Raw genomic sequence first — 18,693 nt, forward strand, 5'->3', positions numbered from 1 at the left:
TGCTATTATTTCCTCCCATTCTGAAGGCTGTCTTTTCACCTTGCTTATAGTTTCCTTTGTTGTGCAGAAGCTTTTAATTTGAATTAGATCCCATTTGTTTATTTTTGCTTTTATTTCCAGTATTCTGGGAGGTGGGTCATAGAGGATCCTGCTGTGATTTATGTCAGAGAGTGTTGGCCTATGTTCTCCTCTAGGATTTTTATAATTTCTGGTCTTACGTATAGATCTTTAATCCATTTTGAGATTATTTTTGTGTATGGTGTTAGAAAGTGTTCTAGTTTCATTCTTTTACAAGTGGTTGACCAGTTTTCCCAGCACCACTTGTTAAAGAGATTGTCTTTAATCCATTGTATATTCTTGCCTCCTTTGTCAAAGATAAGGTGTCCATAGGTGTGTGGATTTATCTCTGGGCTTTCTATTTTGTTCCATTGATCTATATTTCTGTCTTTGTGCCAGTACCATACTGTCTTGATGACTGTGGCTTTGTAGTAGAGCCTGAAGTCAGGCAGGTTGATTCCATTCTTCTTTCTCAAGATTGCTTTGGCTATTCAAGGTTTTTTGTATTTCCATGCAAATTGTGAAATTATTTGTTCTAGCTCTGAAAAATACCACTGGTAGCTTGATAGGGATTGCATTGAATCTGTAGATTGCTTTGGGTAGTATACTCATTTTTACTATATTGATTCTTCCAATCCATGAACATGGTATATTTCTCCATCTATTAGTGTCCTCTTTGATTTCTTTCACTAGTGTTTATAATTTTCTATATGTAGGTCTTTAGTTTCTTTAGGTAGATATATTCCTAAGTATTATATTCTTTTCGTTGCAATGGTGAATGGAATTGTTTCCTTAATTTCTTTTTCTACTTTCTCATTATTCGTGTATAGGAATGCAAGGGATTTCTGTTTGTTGATTTTATATCCTGCAACTTTACTATATTCATTGATTAGCTCTAGTAATTTTCCGGTGGAGTCTTTAGGGTTTTCTATGTAGAGGATCATGTCATCTGCAAACAGTGAGAGTTTTACTTCTTCTTTTCCGATTTGGATTCCTTTTATTTCTTTTTCTGCTCTGATTGCTGTGGCCAAAACTTCCACAACTATGTTGAATAGTAGTGGCAAAAGTGGGCACCCTTGTCTTGTTCCTGACTTTAGGGGAAATGCTTTCAATTTTTCACCATTGAGGATAATGTTTGCTGTGGGTTTGTCATATATAGCTTTTATTATGTTGAGGTATGTTCCTTCTATTCCTGCTTTCTGCAGAGTTTTTATCATAAATGGATGTTGAATTTTGTCAAAGGCTTTCTCTGCATCTATTGAGATAATCATATGGCTTTATTTTTCAATTTGTTAATGTGGTGAATTACATTGATTGATTTGTGACTTGAAGAATCCTTGCATCCCTGGGATAAAGCCCACTTAATCATGGTGTATGATCTTTTAAATTTATTGTTGGATTCTGATTGCTAGAATTTTGTTAAGGATTTTTGCATCTATGTTCATCAGTGATATTGGCCTGTAGTTTTCTTTTTTTGTGGTATCTTTGTCAGGTTTTGGTATTAGGGTGATGGTGGCTTCATAAAATGAATTTGGAAGTTTACCTTCCTCTGCAATTTTCTGGAAGAGTTTGAGTAGGATAGGTGTTAGCTCTTCTCTAAATTTTTGGTAGAATTCAGCTGTGAAGCCATCTGGATCTGGGCTTTTGTTTGCTGGAAGATTTCTGATTACAGTTTCAATGTCCTTGCTTGTGATGGGTCTGTTAAGATTTTCTATTTCTTCCTGGTTCAGTTTTGGAAAGTTGTACTTTTCTAAGAATTTGTCCATTTCTTCCACGTTGTCCATTTTATTGGCATATAATTGCTGATAATAGTCTTTTATGATCCTTTGTATTTCTGTGTTGTCTGTTGTGATCTCTCTGTTTTCATTTCTAATTTTATTGATTTGATTTTTCTCCCTTTGTTTCTTGATGAGTCTGGCTAATGGTTTGTCAATTTTATTTATCCTTTCAAAGAACCAGCTTTTGGCTTTGTTGATTTTTGCTATGGTCTCTTTTGTTTCTTTTACATTTATTTCTGCCCTAATTTTTAAGATTTCTTTCCTTCTACTAACTCTGGGGTTCTCCATTTCTTCCTTTTCTAGTTGTTTTAGATGTAGAGTTAGGTTATTTATTTGGCTTTTTTCTTGTTTCTTGAAGTATGCCTGTATTGCTATGAACTTTTCCCTTAGCACTGCTTTAATAGTGTCCCACAGGTTTGGGGTTGTTGTGTTTTCATTTTCATTCATTTCCATGCATATTTTGATTTTTTTTATTTCTTCTGCGATTTGTTGGTTATTCAGAAGTGTGTTGTTCAGCCTCCATATGTTGGAATTTTAAATAGTTTTTCTCCTGTAATTGAGATCTAATCTTACTGCATTATGGTCAGAAAAGATGCTTGGGATGATTTCAATTTGTTTGAATTTATCAAGGCTAGATTTATGGCCCAGGATGTGATCTATCCTGGAGAAGGTTACATGGGCACTTGAGAAAAAGGTGAAATTCATTGTTTTGGGGTGAAATGTCCTATAGATATCAATTAGGTCTAACTGGTCTATTGTATCTTTTAAAGTTTGTGTTTCTTTGTTAATTTTCTGTTTAGTTGATCTATCCATAGGTGTGAGTAGGGTATTAAAGTCTCCCAATATTATTGTGTTATTGTTAATTTCCCCTTTCATACTTGTTAGCATTTGTCTTACATATTGCGGTGCTCCTATGTTGGGTGCATATATATTTATAATTGTTGTATCTTCTTCTTGGATTGATCCTTTGATCATTATGTAGCATCCTTCTTTGTCTCTTTTCACAGCCTTTGTTTTAAAGTCTATTTTATCTGATATGAGTATTGCCACTCCTGCTTTCTTTTGGTCTCTATTTGCATGGAATATCTTTTTCCAGCCCTTCACTTTCAGTCTGTATGTGTTCCTTGTTTTGAGGTGGGTCTCTTGTAGACAACATATATAGGGGTCTTGTTTTTGTATCCATTCAGCCAGTCTTTGTCTTTTGGTTGGGGCATTCAACCCATTTACGTTTAAGGTAGTTATTGATAAGTATGATCCCGTTGCCATTTACTTTATTGTTTTGGGTTCGAGTTTATACACCCTTTTTGTGTTTCCTGTCTAGAGAATATCCTTTAGCATTTGTTGGAGAGCTGGTTTGGTGGTGCTGAATTCTCTCAGCTTTTGCTTGTCTGTAAAGCTTTTGATTTCTCCCTCAAATTTGAATGAGATCCTTGCTGGGAACAGTAATCTGGGCTATTAGTTATTTTCTTTCATCACTTTAAATATGTTTTTCCATTCCATCCTGGCCTTAAGAGTTTCTATTGAAAGATTAGCTGTTATCCTTATGGGAATCCTCTTGTGTGTTATTTGTTGTTTTTCCCTTGCTGCTTTTAATATTTGTTCTTTGTGTTTGATCTTTGTTAATTTGATTAATATGTGTTTTGGAATTTTAAATAGTTTTGCATTACAACCCCACCCACAGCGAGGAAACTCCACAATAAAGAACATTCAAATTATAGAAGTCCCAGAAGAAGAAGACAAGAAGAAAGACCATGAGAAAATACCTGAGGAGATAATAGTTGAAAACTTCCCTAAAATGGGGAAGGAAATAATCACCCAAGTCCAAGAAACCCAGAGAGTCCCAAACAGGATAAACCCAGAGGTGACTGGAATGAGATGAGGTGGGATCAAAAGAGGAGAGAGCAAGCTAGCCAGTAATCACTTCCTTATGTGTGCTCCACTGTCTGGACCGCTCAGAGATGTTCACGGAGTTATACAGAGAAGTGGAGAGGGAGGAAGGAGACAGAGGTGGCCAGGAGGATAAAAGAGGGGAATGAAAAGGAGAGAGACAGATCCAGCCAGTATTCAGTTCCCTAAGTGTCCTCCACCGTCTGGAACACACAGAGATTCACAGAGTTGGGTAGAGAAGAGAAGGGGGAGGGAGGAGACAGAGGCGACCTGGTGGAGAAAAAGGAGAGTCCAAAGAGGGAGAGAGCAGTCAAGCAAGTAATCTCGCTCTCAAGTAAAAATGGGTACTGAAGATTGGGTTTTTTGAAGGTACAAAATTGACAACAAATACCAAAAAGCAAAGGTTAAAAATCTAGAGTAGAGGTTGAAGTTTCAAAAATACGGTATTAAAGAAAAGAAGGAGAAGAAGAAGAAGAAGAAAAACAAAGTCACAAGAATTATTTTTAAAAAGTATATATATATATGAAGCTTGTTTTATTTTTTATTTTTTTTTTAATTTTTTAATTTTTTTTTATTTTTTAAATTTTAAAATCTTTAATTCTTACATGCGTTCCCAAACATGAACCCCCCTCCCACCTCCCTCCCCACAACATCTCTCTGGGTCATCCCCATGCACCAGCCCCAAGCATGCTGCACCCTACGTCAGACATGGACTGGCGATTCAATTCTTACATGACAGTATACATGTTAGAATTCCCATTCTCCCAAATCATCCCACCCTCTCCCTCTTGAAGCTTGTTTTAAAAATAGGGTCTTTTTTTTGAAAAGTAATAGTAGGTTATAAAAATGAAAATTAAAGGAGAAATAGAGGACTGTTTTTGAAGACAATGAGCTGATTTTCTGGGTGCCTAATGTCCTCTGCCGGCATTCAGAAGTTGTTTTATGGAATTTACTCAGCATTGAAATGTTCTTTTGATGAATTTGTTGGGGAGAAAGTGGTCTCCCTGTCCTAGTCCTCTGCCATCTTCAGGAGGATCCCCCATTTTGATACTTTTTATGATTGATAATAAATGGATTTAAATCTTTTATTAAAAATGAAAAGGATTCAGGTTGGACCAGAATCAGTTCCATTCAATTCAATTCAATTGCTCAGTTGTGTATGAATCTTTTTGATCCCATGGACTGCAGTACGCCAGGCCTCCCTGTCCATAACCAACTCCCAGAGTTTACTCAAACTCATGTCCTTTGAGATGGTGATGCCATCCAACCATCTCATCCTCTGTCATCCCCATCTCCTCCTGCCTTCAGTCTTTCCCAGCATCAGGGTCTTTTCAAATGAGTCAGTTCTTCACATCAGGTGGCCAAAGTATACTGGAGTTTCAGCTTCAACATCAGTCCTTCCAATATTCAGGACTGAATATTCAGGACTGATTTCCTTTAGGATGGACTGGTTGGATCTCCTTGCAATCCAAGGGACTCAAGAGTCTTCTCCAACACTGCAGTTCAGAGGCATCAATTATTCGGTGCTCAGCTTTCTTTATAGTCCAACTCTCACGTCCATACATGACTACTGGAAAAACCAAAGCTTTGACTAGACAGACCTTTGTTGACAAAGTAATGTCTCTTCTTTTGAATATGCTATCTAGGTTGGTCATAACTTTCCTTCCAAGGAGCAAGCATCTTTTAATTTCATGGCTGCAGTCACCATCTGCAGTGATTTTGGGGCCCAGGAAAATAAAGTCTGTCACTGTTTCCACAGTTTCCCCATCTATTTGTCATGAAATGATGGGCAGATGCCATGATCTTAGTTTTCTGAGTGTTGAGCTTTAAGCCAACTTCTTCATTCTCCTCTTTCACATTCATCAAGAGGCTCTTTAGTTCTTTTTCTCTTTCTGCCATAAGGGTGGTGTCATCTGCATATCTGAGGTTATTGATATTTCTCAAGGCAATCTTGACTCCAGCTTGTGCTTCATCCAGCCCAGCATTTCTCATGATGTACTCTGCATATAAGTTAAATAAGTAGGGTGACAATATACAGCCTTGATGTACTCTTTTCCCAATTTGGAACCAGTCTGTTGTTCCATGTCCAGTTCTAACTGTTGCTTCCTGAGCTATATACAGATTTCTCAAGAGGCAGGTCAGGTGGTCTGGTATTCCCATGTCTGTATGAATTTTCCACAGTTTGCTGTGATCCACGCAGTCAAAGGCTTTGGCATAGTCAATAAAGCAGAAGTAAATGTCTTTCTGGAACTCTCTTGCTTTTTCGGTGATCCAATGGATGTTGGCAATTTGATCTCTGGTTCCTTTGCCTTTTCTAAATCCAACTTGAACATCTGGAAGTTCTCAGTTTATGTACTGTTGAAGCCTGGCTTGGAGAATTTTGAGCATTACTTTGCCAGTGTGTAGGATGAGTGCAATTGTGCAGTAGTTTGAGCATTCTTTGGCATTGCCTTTCTTAAGGATTGGAATGCAAACTGACCTTTTCCAGTCCTGTGGCCACTGCTGAGTTTTCCAAATTTGTTGGCATATTGAGTGCAGCACTTTCACAGCATCAGCTTTTAGGATTTGAAATAGCTCCACTGGAATTCCATCACCTCCACTAGCTTTGTTCATAGTGATGCTTCCTAAGGCCCACTTGACTTCACATTCCAGGATGTCTGGCTCTAGATGAGTGATCACACCATCATGATTATCTTGGTCTTGAAGATCTTTTTTTGTATAGTTCTTCTGTGTATTCTTGCCACCTCTTCTTATTATCTTCTGCTTCTGTTAGGTCCTTACCATTTCTGTCCTTTATTGTGCCCATCTTTGCCTGAAATGTTCCCTTGGTATCTCTAATTTTCTTGAAGCAATCTCTAGTCATTCCCATTCTATTGTTTTCCTCTATTCTTTTGCATAGGAAGGATTGCTGAGGAAGGCTTTCTTAACTCTCCTTGCTATTCTTTGGAACTCTGCATTCAAATGCTTATATCTTTCCTTTTCTCCTTTACCTTTTGCTTTTTTCTTTTCACAGCTGTTTTTAAGGCCTCTTCAGACAACCATTTTGCCTTTTTGCGTTTCTTTTTCTTGAGGATGGTCTTGATCCCTGCCTCCTGTACAATGTCACGAACCTCCATCCATAGTTCTTCAGGCACTCTATCAGATCTAATCCCTTTAATCTATTTGTCACTTCCAATGTACAATCATAAGGGATTTGATTTAGGTCATATTTGAATGGTCTAGTGGTTTTCCCTACTTTCCTCAATTTAAGACCAGAATACCAAATGTAAATGCAATTTCTGTAAGACAACATTTAACTAAATAATGCTTAAACATTGAGGGATGTGTAAAGAAAATTCAAGAAAAGAAAAGAAGAGGTAGGCAAGCCAGATAAACATGAAATAGGGTTCAATAGCTACAAACACTGTACAGGATTTAGAGATAATAAATAAAAGACGAATAAGAATTTTTAAAATTTGAATAATATAGGGTGGGAGATGGGAGGGAGGTTCAAGAGGGAGGAGACATATTCATAGCTGATTCATGTTGTTGTATGGCAGAAATCAATACAATATTGTAAAGCAAAAATCCTTCAGTTAAAAATTAATTAATTAAAAAATTTAAATTGAACAATGTAATTAAAACTCTGATTGACTAAATATTCAATTTTATGCTCTAGAGAAAATACACCATTTTGAAACATCATGGCAATTTTACAATGGCTTCCAGTGCATAGTAGTTGCCCTGACCACATTCTCTGATTACATTCAAACAGGCAGAAATTAACCACAAAATATTTAACAGCAGTAGAAATATAGCCACTTTTGGGAATCTCAAATCATTCAAACAAACTACAGGTTAAAATAAAATTTTTTGTTACAATTGCCATCTTGTTTAGAAAATGGATATAATTTTTAAAATTCTGAATGCTGCAACTTATAACATGACAATCCACCTGCAATGCAGGGGACCTGGGTTCAATTCCTGGGTTGGGAAGATCCCTGGAGTAGGAAATGGCAACCCACTCCTGTATTCTTGCCTGGAGAATTCCATAGCCAGAGGAGCCTGGCGGGCTACAGTCCCATGGGGTCACAGTCAGACACGACTGAGTGACTAACACACAAATGAGTAGAGAGGAGCCAATACATGTTTTTAAAGAATTAACAAGAAGGAACTCTGAGAGGTTCAGGTTAAGATGGAAGACTAGGAAGACGCTGAGCTTACCTCTCCCAGGCACAGCAAAATTACAACCATTTACAAAGCAACTATTGATGAGAAAGACTGGACTCTAGCAGAAAAGCTCTTATCCCACTAAAGATATGAAGAAGGAATGGTAATGAGATGGGTAGGAGTGACAGATGGTATAGTGGAGACCCATATCCCCAAGTAGGTGACCCACAGATGGAGAACAACCAAAGCTGCAGAGGTCCTCCCCAAGGCGCGAGGGGTCTGAGCCCCACATCAGGTTTCCCAGCCCAAAGGTCCCACTCCTGGAAGAGAGTCCCCACAACGTTTGGCTTTGAAAGCCAGTGGGAAGACCCAGAGGCCTATGGGAAATTGAGACTCCACCCTTAAAGGGCAAACGGAAAATCCCACATGCTCCAGGACCAATGGCAGAAGCAGAGTTTAACAGGAGCCTGGCTCAGATCTACCAGCTGATCTTGGAGAGTCTTCCAAGGAGGCGGGAGGCAACTGGAGCTCCCCCTGCGGACATAGGGGCAGAAACCCTTTGGGGGAGTTTATTCTTCCACATGGACACTGGTGATGGCAAGTGCCATTTTGGACTCCTCCCTCTAACTTATTGGGCTTTCCTGGTGGCTCAGATGGTAAAGAATCTGCCTGCAATGCAGGAGACCCAGTTTTGATCCCTGGGTGGGGAAGATCTCCTGGAGAAGGAAATGGCAACCCATTCCAGTAGTCTTTCCTGGAGATTCCATGAACAGAGGAGCCTGGTGGGCTACAGTCCATGAAGTCGCAAAGAGTCAGACATGACAGAGACTAACACATGCATGTGCGCGCGCGCGCACACACACACGCACACACACACACACACCTCTAACTTTTAGCACCAGGACCTGGTCCTGTCCACTTGCCTGTTGGTGTCAAGTACTGGGACATCTCTGGTAAAGCAGGCTCACTCACCAGCAGGCCTGCTGCCCTAAGACCTGGTAAATTCATAGCCATCCCAGGATATAGCCTTGCCCACCAGGGGTCCAGGGCCTAGCCCCATATACTAGCCCCAGGACCCCCTGGGCCCCAGTGACACCCCCAATCAGGCAGACATCAACCTTAGGACTCCCTGGGACTCAGCCTCACCCTCCAGCAGGCCAATACCAGCTCTGAGACATCTTGGGCACCTCAGCCAGCAGCTCCAGAGTCCAGTCCCACACACTGATAGGCCAACACCAACTTTGGGACCCCCTCCCCAGGGCCCTGCAGCCAGAGGCCATAGAACCTGGCTCTGCCCACCAGGGAGCAGGCACTAGTCCTGAGATGCCCTGGATCCCCGTTCTGCCCACCAGCAGGCCAATAACAGCTCTAGGACATCTTGGTCCCTTCAGCCTACTACCCCTGGATTCAGTCTCACTCACCAGCCAGCCAGCATCTGCATGAGACACCTCAGAATCCACAGCCACCCAAGTCAGGAACCAAGTCCACTCACCAGCAGGCTGGTGAAGATTTGAGAAGCCCACTCATCAGGAGGCTGATGAAAATTTGAGATGCCCAGCCCCACAACCACCCATCTCATAACCTGGTTCTGCCCAACAGTGAGCCAGCCCTAGCTCTGGGACCACCCTCCCCACCCCAAGGGTTTACAACCAGCCACCTGATGATCTGGCCCCACCAACCAGCAGCCAGCAGCTTCCACATAAGGCAGGGCCTGGCGACTAACTGGACTAGGGGACAGCCACGCCTACCAGACTGAAGTCCACATAGAGGGCACCCCTAGAATGCACGGCTCTGGTGACCAGAGGGGAGTGGACTGCTAGATGCTCTTAATACCAAAAAATCCCCAAACAATGCAATTTTAAAATGTGCAGAAGGCATGAATAGACATTTTTTCAAAGACGTACAGATGGCCTACAGGCACATGAGAAGATGCTCAACATTGTTAATCATCAGAGAAATGTAAATCAAAACCACAATGAGATACCACCTCACACCTGTCAGAATGGCTACCATCACAGTCTATAAATAACAATATTGGGCAGGATGTGGGGAAAAGAGAACCCTTGCATACTGCTGGTAGGAATTTAAATTGGTATAGCCACTGTGGAAAATAGCGTGGAGGTTCCCAAAAAACTAAAAAAAGGACTACCATATGATCCAGCAATTCCGTGCCTGGGTATATACCTGAAGAAAATGAAAACACTAATTTGAAAGGATACACGAACCCCAGTGGTCACAGCAGCATTATTTACAACAACCAAAATAAGGAAGCAACCTATGTCCGTCGACAGATGCATGAATAAAGAAAATGTGGTACATATATACAATGTAATATTACTTGGCCCTTAAAAAGAATAAATATTGCCTTTTGCAGTACCATGGATAGACCTACAGGGTATTATGCTTAGTGAAATGTTAGGCAGAAAAACAGATACCGCGTATTATCACTTACACACAAAATCTAAAAAAATAAACAAATATAACAAAATAGGGGAAAAAAGAGTTAATAAGAAGGATTCGCACTACATGACACTGAACATTATAAACTTGTATTAATTCAATTAGTTTCCCTTTACTTACACTGGATACCTGGTCAGACTCAACCTGTCCTGTGATCTTTTTCTTCCTTTTGATCGACATCCTCAGTAGCAGCACCGCCCTTCTCACCGAATACCTGACCCTCTTAATTAGAACTGGCCCCCCCTAAAAAGCTAATCATGGAATGATGGCATAGGAAAATGACAGTGAAAATGGCAAATTGGTGTAAACTCCAGTAAGTGCTGATCTTCGGGGTGACTCTGAGCACCTTCTAGTTACAGTGTAGTTTACTGACTGAAGCATCAACACCCCCTGGAAACTTGTCAAATATGTACATTCCTAGGCCCCACCCACACCTACTGAATCAACAATGTCTGGAGGTAGGGCCCAGCATCTATGTTCCACATCCTCTCCAGGTCACGGATACATCTACTAAAGTTTTAGAACCACTGCTCTAACCTATTCCCCCTTTTAGAGCTCAGCTTCATATAATACCTAACCAAGCTGATTTTTCTCTTCATGGGGCCAGTATTCCCTTTAGATAATCAACAGGTGGATGGGATTTGACTTTGACTGTAAGGTGTAGGAAATGGGAAAAGTGGAGACTGACGTCATAGGAGGAATGATTTCTTTCTAAGGGACAACATTTTATCCTTCCTATCTCATATGGATGGAGAAACCAAACAATTCTTTTAAACAAAATTTAAACCCAACATTGAACCAGGTCACCAGGCAAAGGACAGAATCTCAGGTAGTTATCTCCCAATTCCTCCTAGTTTATATGATCTTCCTTTCCTCTTCACGTTCTCATTCTAGTATCGAAAGATTACTACCGTTAGTAGTAATACATTATTGTATACAATGCATAATGTATAATGGCTTAAGTAATTCTTCCATAGAGTGACAGTTTTCTTGCTTTAGATTCCAAAGTTCTGTGGAAGAGAAAAGGTTGTTCATGACACTGGGGATCCTCTATCCATATGTTATAGAGGACCACAGCAGCTGTGTGAGCCCACCTTCTCAGAAAGCAGATGCTGTTAAAATAGTCTTGTGTGGCAGGGAGAGATTGGGATTTGGGGATTAAAATACACACACTACTATATATAAAAATAGATAGCCATCAAGAACCTGTATATAGCCCAGGGAACTAAACTCAATATATAACCTATAATGAAAAGGAATCTTAAAGAGAATATATATATGGTTTCCTGGTGGTTCAGATGGTAAAGAATATACTTAAGCTGCTGGAGATCTGGGTTTGATCCCTGGATTAGGATGATCCCCTGGAAAAGTGAATGGCAACCCATTCCAGTATTCTTGCCTGGAGAATTCCATGGACAGAGGAGCCCGATGGGCTACAGTATATGAGGTCACAAAGAGTTGGACACAACTGAGAGAAAGAATGCATAATATGTGCATATATATACATACATATGTGTGTATCTATATATTTGGATTTCCCTGGTGGCTCAGTGGTAAGGAATCTGCCTGCCAATGCAGGAAACACAGATTCAGTCTCCACGTTGGGAAGATCCCCTGGAGAAGGAAATGGCAATCCACTCTAGTATTCTTGCCTGGGAAATCTCATGGGCAGAGGAACCTCGTGGGCCACAGTCCATGAGGTTGCAAAGAGTCAGACATGACTTAATGACTGAACAACAACTATATATATATATATATAACTAAATCACTTTGTGATATACTTAAAATTAACATGGCATTTTAAATCAACAATATTTTAATAAAATAGTCTTGTGCGTTTCCTGCAATAATATCACCTTTAAAAATTCCTATCTCAATACTGCAATAGATGCACCATCTCTTCTTTTATGGAGAGAATATGAGTCACTCAAAGCAGGAGTATAGATCCTAAGACTTGCCTTCAAATGGGATAGACCCGCCCTTTCCAGGAATGGAGTGTGGTGGCTACTCATGGGTGACTAAACAATTTCATGTAGGATTCTTAATATTTTCATGAGGAGTAGCCAGGCTTTAGGAAATCTGATTGCTAAGGTGATGCAAGGATTTTGTTGGCAGCTTAGCACAATTATTTCAAACAGGTCAGTAGAATTTAACTTGTCTTTTGGACAGCAGAAACAGGCTAGGTATTTACAGGAACCAGAAAACAATTGGAGTGCTTCTTGGCATATTATAAATACTCTCAAGGATCAGTGAGACTTTAGGAATGACTTAGAGAAGATGTAGATAACTCTGTTGCTTTACATATCATTGCTCACAATAGATAAAAGATGTCGCTTGCCTTTAATTTTTAAACTATTTCCCTGTGTGCCGTGAGACAAGATTATTAAGCCAAATTTTAGTTTACTTACTCTTAGCTTTCATAAATATTTTTTCCATTTAAGACTAATGTCCATAAAACTCTCTCACTTTTCTTGAGAGTGCATGATGTACTACATAAAAGCTAGTAATTAGGTTGATGAGTCATGTATAGTAATAAGGAATTGGGTGGAGCTTTGCAAAATTTTTAATTTCATGAGAATGAAAACATGTAGAGAAAGAATTTCCTTTACTAAAAATATCATTTTCCAGGTGCTTGTCTTTAGTTCCTAAAATAAATTGTTATGTAAGAACCATGTGACTTTCATGTAAATTCTTTTCCAAAGATGGTTTACTTGTAAACATAAATGATTAATTGTTGCATCATAGTTTTCCTGTTTTCACCTTGCTCTCTGCTAAGCCGGTGTCTGTGTACCACATAAAAACCAACCAGGACTGAAAAACCTGGTTAGTGTAACTCTTCAGTGATTCGTCTGTGTGGTTACACTTCACAAGCGGAGCCTGGAAACGCCAGTTTTACTAGTCCCAGGAGAAATTATTCACACCTCAGGAAGAGCCTCTCAACGTCACATCTCTTTTCTGTCTCCCTGTGCTCCCTTCTTTTTCCTCTCTCATTAAGGACACGAGTCTGCCTCTCCATTTCTAGAAGGACCTTCCTGATTCTTCCCTGAATCTGATATCTCGAGATCATAACTGGAGTAAAAGGAAGAGCCCAGCAATAAAGGGGTGGGGAATGGGAGGCATCAACTGTTGGGTGTTAAGACAGGCTACAAGGATGCCTTGTACAACATGGGGGAGAGAGCCAGTATTTTGCTAAGAACTGGAAGTGGAGTGTAACCTCTAAACATTGTATAAAATATAAAAAAGAGGAGCCTAGGACCCAGACCAGGCCCAGCAAGCTGCATCCTCATTGGTCTCTGCGCCTACTTATTGGCCTAAGGTAGGGGAGAGGTGTGTGCCCCAGGCCTCACTTCCCCCAGCAGCAGAATGAGAGGGCTGGCCTGGACTGTAGCCAGAATGCTTTGACTCTGATTTTTTTTTTTTTTTTTTTTTTGGCCATGCCACGAGACTTGTGGGATCTTAGTTCCTTGCCCAGAGAGCAAACCCGGACCCTCAGCCATCAGCGTGAGGAGTGCTAACCACTGGAAGGCCTGGGAAGTCCCTGTGACTCTCAGTCTTTAATCATTCCTTTTCACTCTGTCTCCAGCTCACTTCCTCAGTGGGTACCTTACAGTTTGTGAAGGTCTTTCGCACCTTTACATTTCCAAACAGTTTTTCACACTCTTGATCTCATTAGATCTCTGAGGGACAGGCAAGGCAGATTTTAAGACCTTCATTTTAGTACTGAAGGAACTGCGGCCACTAGAGGATTTTTGACTTGCTCATTGTCTCGTAGCTTCTAAAGGGTGAAGTGGGGCCAAGACCCATGTCTTTAGTAAAGTGAAAGTGAAAGTGTTAGGCATTCAGTCATGTCCAGCTCTCTGTGACTCCACGGACTGTAAGCCTGCCATGCTCCTCTGTCCATGGAATTCTCCAGGCAAGAATACTTCTCCAGAGGATTCCCTCTCCAGAGGTTCTTCCTGACCCAGGGATCGAACCTGGGTCTCCTACATTGCAGGCAGATTCTTTACTGTTTGAGCAATCAGGGAAACCCATATGTCTTTAGTGAAGAGTCCTTTTTCATGCATTTTATGGTCCTTCCACTCCAGTTTCCAACAGTTGAAAACACAAGCTCTTATTTTTGTTTCTGAACTAGCTTCCCTTATTTTGAAGCTTCAGAACATTAAAAAATAACTGAAGATATCAATTAAAAAATAATGAAGGTACATGTATTTAACAAGCCCTGTTATTGTAACTGATAATGCAGGGTCAGGACTAAGGTAAGGCAAGTAAAGTTTTTTGTTTCAGGCACAACATTTAGGAAGATACTCTTTTTTAAAAAGTAATCAAGTTTAATATTTAAAAAAATCAGAATTAGTGCAAAAATATATGATGAACAAAATACCAAAATTTTAAATAAAGCGATCAGTAGAGAAAAAAGGATAAAAATTGTTTAAAGAATTACATGAATTATTTTCTTCAGCCTGTTTAAAACATGGCTACTGCACCATATCTGTACTCTCGGCTTCCAGACTTCTGATTTTGTAAGAAAAAATAAAGCTATTAATTTAAACTACCCTTAACTGTGTTTTTTCTTACTTGCAACCAAACATGCTTCTTCCTGAATCAGTAGTTTTGAGTTTCACTGGCTGAACATACCAGTTCCTTAGGATATCATCTTATACTTAGGAAATTGAGAATATTTATAAAATAAAATGCTGACAATGGATAATTTGAAATTTCTGGATTAAACAGATGAGTGAGGCAGTGTTGAAAAGGCTATAATAGGTATTCAATCATTAGAAGTAACAATAATAGTTAATGTTTAATAGCATTTAATAATGGAGAAGGCAATGGCACCCCACTCCAGTATACTCTTGCCTGATAAATCCCATGGATGGAGAAGCCTGGTGGGCTGCAGTCCATGGGGTCACTAAGAGTTGGACACAACTGAAAGACTTCACTTTGACTTTTCACTTTCATGCATTGGAGAAGGAAATGGCAACGCCCTCCAGTATTCTTGCCTGGAGAATCCCAGGGACAGAGGAGCCTGGTGGGCTGCCGTCTATGGGGTCACACAGAGTTGGACACGACTGAAGCGACTTAGCAGCAGCAGCAGCACTTAATAATAGTAGTAATAATAATCCTTATGTTTCAGGAACTATTGATTTCACTTCCAAGATGTGAAGCTTTCTAAAAAGGGGACATCTATGTCTCTTTTGGTCCCTGGATGCAGCCTGCTGTTTACTCCTGGGCTGAATTGTGTATTAATGACTTCAGCCATTATTAGACAGCAGCCATTTTTAAATAGCTCCTTTTGCCAAACCCTAAGGCTTGAAACATGTTTTCAAAGATAAATAAGATACCATCTCATCCCTCAAAGAACTTGCAATCTGATAGGAGGCTTATGACACAGTGAGGTATTTATTTCCCATTGATCTATTTCCTCCATGATTTATTGTCCCCTGTACCCAGACTGTGACCTTTGATCATCCTGCTCTAAGCTGGTAGACATGCCAGCAATGGCTTGAAGCTCTTGGTGTTCCTGTTCCCATCATCCTGGGGATGTCAGCTGTGGAACAGGCACCTCCAGTTAGAATCCTGAAAGTCTTCACAGGTAGATGTTGTTGATTTTCTTAATGGTTAAGTTTCAGTACAACTTTTAATTTCAAATGGACTTTAAATTCAAGGTCCTGGGAGTGGGCCTGAAGTTTAATAACCCAACAATAATGAGGAGACTACTGATACAGAGGTTTAGTGCATTGCGTAATTTCACTACGCCTAGGGAGCATTCCCCTAGTATCAGTCTAAACTGGTATCAATGAATCCAGACTTGCTTAGCAAGGCAAACTCTGTCGTCATCCTTTGTGGATAGTAAATACTTCGTTAGTTACTCTTGCATAAATTAATAATTACAACATGATTTGGTTCAACTGGGTCTCAGCTAGCTCTTATTTTTAACATCGTCACAATTTTCCTTAATGTTCTTGAGTATTCATCACATATTCTCTTATAGTGATATGTTGGCATTTGGCATATATATGCCAGATATACATATACGTATATATATATTTCACACACACACACATACACACATACATATACACACACTAAGGCTTCTGATGTTAAAAATGACAGTATAGACTAGGAAAGAGGAAATGAGGAAACACGGATTCTAGTACAGGCTCTGGCTGCCTGTAAGAACTTGGTTGGAGTTTTCTAGTCGTATCATGACTATCTTTTTATAAACATAGCCAAAATAAGGTGATTTTTAAATCACATATCCTCCCAGTTTCATGTTTCCATAAGCACGTGTTTCAGTCAATGAACTGGTCAATTGGTTTCTGGAGAAGCTGTATGTTCCATTTATACTGTATCCTCCAAGGGTTTCTAGGAGGCAATTCAAGATGGCAGCAGGGGAAGATCCTGAACTCACCTTCTCCCACAGGCACAACAAATCCACAGCTATACACGGAGTAATTTCAGCCGAAAAAGATCTTGAAACCAGAGGAACATCAGCTCCACAATAAAGGATTAAAGGCCCACAGCAAAAGTGATAAGATAGGAGGAGATACACTCACCCCAAAAACCTTACCTAGGCAAAATGATCCACAATTAAAAGGAATCTCAAAAATATGGAACTTCTCCTTGAGAGGTGAGGGGTCTGTGCTCCATATCAGGCACTCTGAGACTGGTTAAGTCACCATAAAGACAAGCGCCACCCCTCCCCCCCACCACCACCTCAAATGCCTGGCTTTGAAAACCAATGGGATTGCTTTCAGGAGAGCCATAGAACTGTAGAGAATAGGAAACCTGCTTTTAAAGGATTCAGGTACAGATTCACTCACCCCAAGACCCAGGGAAAAGCAACAGTTTGAAAACCACCGGAAGCAAAAGTGAAGAAGACCCACATGCTAATCTTAAAGCATCTGCTGGAGAGAAAGGATCTGTTGAGACTCTCTTCAGGGATGGAGGGGCTAGTGGAACACCATTTTTGTGATTTCATTCTACATTGCTAATGCTGGTGCTGGCAGGCATCATTTTGACACTCTCCTTCTAATCTGCTAGCTCCAGAGGGTATCATCCACTCAACCTGTGCCAGAGCATGACCATAGCTCATCCACCTGCGCTGTAGCTGAGGGCATGTGCAGCCCACCCAGGGGATGCCTCTTGAGCTCCTGATGCTGGTTGCTAAGGGGGGTTGCACTTCTGGGCCCCACAAGCCATCTCCTACATAAGACTACTCCTTCAAGGCTGGGAAAGGTTGGTATTTCACTTAATAACATAAAAGACAAACTTAGAGAGTCAGGCAAAATATGGAGACTGAGGGATATATTCCAAACAAAAGAACAAGGCAAGAACCTAAAAAAAAGACTTTAATAAAATGGAGATAAATAATCTGGATTGAAGCAGGCAATGGCAACCCACTCCAGTACTCCTTCCTGGAAAACCCCGTGGGCAGAGGAGCCTAGTATGCTGCAGTCCATGGGGTCGCTAAGAGTCAGACATGACTGAGCGACTTCACTTTTGCTTTTCACTTTCATGCATTGGAGAAGGAAATGGCAACCCACTCCAGTGTTCTTGCCTAGAGAATCCCAGGGATGGGGGAGCCTGGTGGGCTGCCATCTATGGGGTCGCACAGAGTCAGACACGACTGAAGCGACTTAGCAGCAGCAGCAGCAATCTTCCAGATAAAGAGTTCAAATTAATAATTACAAAGATGCTCACCAAACTTGGGGAAGAATGAATGAGCACAGTTTATTGAAAACTTCAATAGAGAGATATAAAATATAACATATTGAATATAAAGAGCCAGACAGTATAAAAGAGAAGTCAAGAGCTAAAAAATACAATAATAGAAGGGTTCAATAGCAGACTGGATAAAGCAGAAGAATGGATTAGCAAGCTGGAAGACAAAGCCATGGAACTCACCTAGACAGAGCAGAAAAAAAGAACTTTAAAAAGTGAAGATATTGTAAATACTTTACAATATCTTAACAATATCAAGAAGAATAATATTCACAGTCTTTCAAATTAAAGACAGAGAATCTTAAAAGCAGCAAGAGGAAACAACTTGTTACATACAAAGTGAAAGTGAAATCGCTCAGTCGTGTCCGACTCTTAGTGACCCTGCGGACTGTAGCCTACCAGGCTCCTCTGTCCATGAGATTCTCCAGGCAAGAGTACTGGAGTGGGTTGCCATTTCCTTCTCTAGGGAATCTTCCCAACCCAGGGATCAAACCCAGGTTTCCCACATTGGAGGCAGATGATTTAACCTCTGAGCCACCAGGGAAGCCCTGTTACATACAAAGTGAAGTGAAGTGAACTCACTCAGTCATGTCCGACTCTTTTCGACCCCATGGACTGTAGCCTACCAGGCTTCTCC

Source organism: Capra hircus, chromosome 9, assembly GCF_001704415.2.
Source record: "Capra hircus breed San Clemente chromosome 9, ASM170441v1, whole genome shotgun sequence".
Classification (NCBI taxonomy): domain Eukaryota; kingdom Metazoa; phylum Chordata; class Mammalia; order Artiodactyla; family Bovidae; genus Capra; species Capra hircus.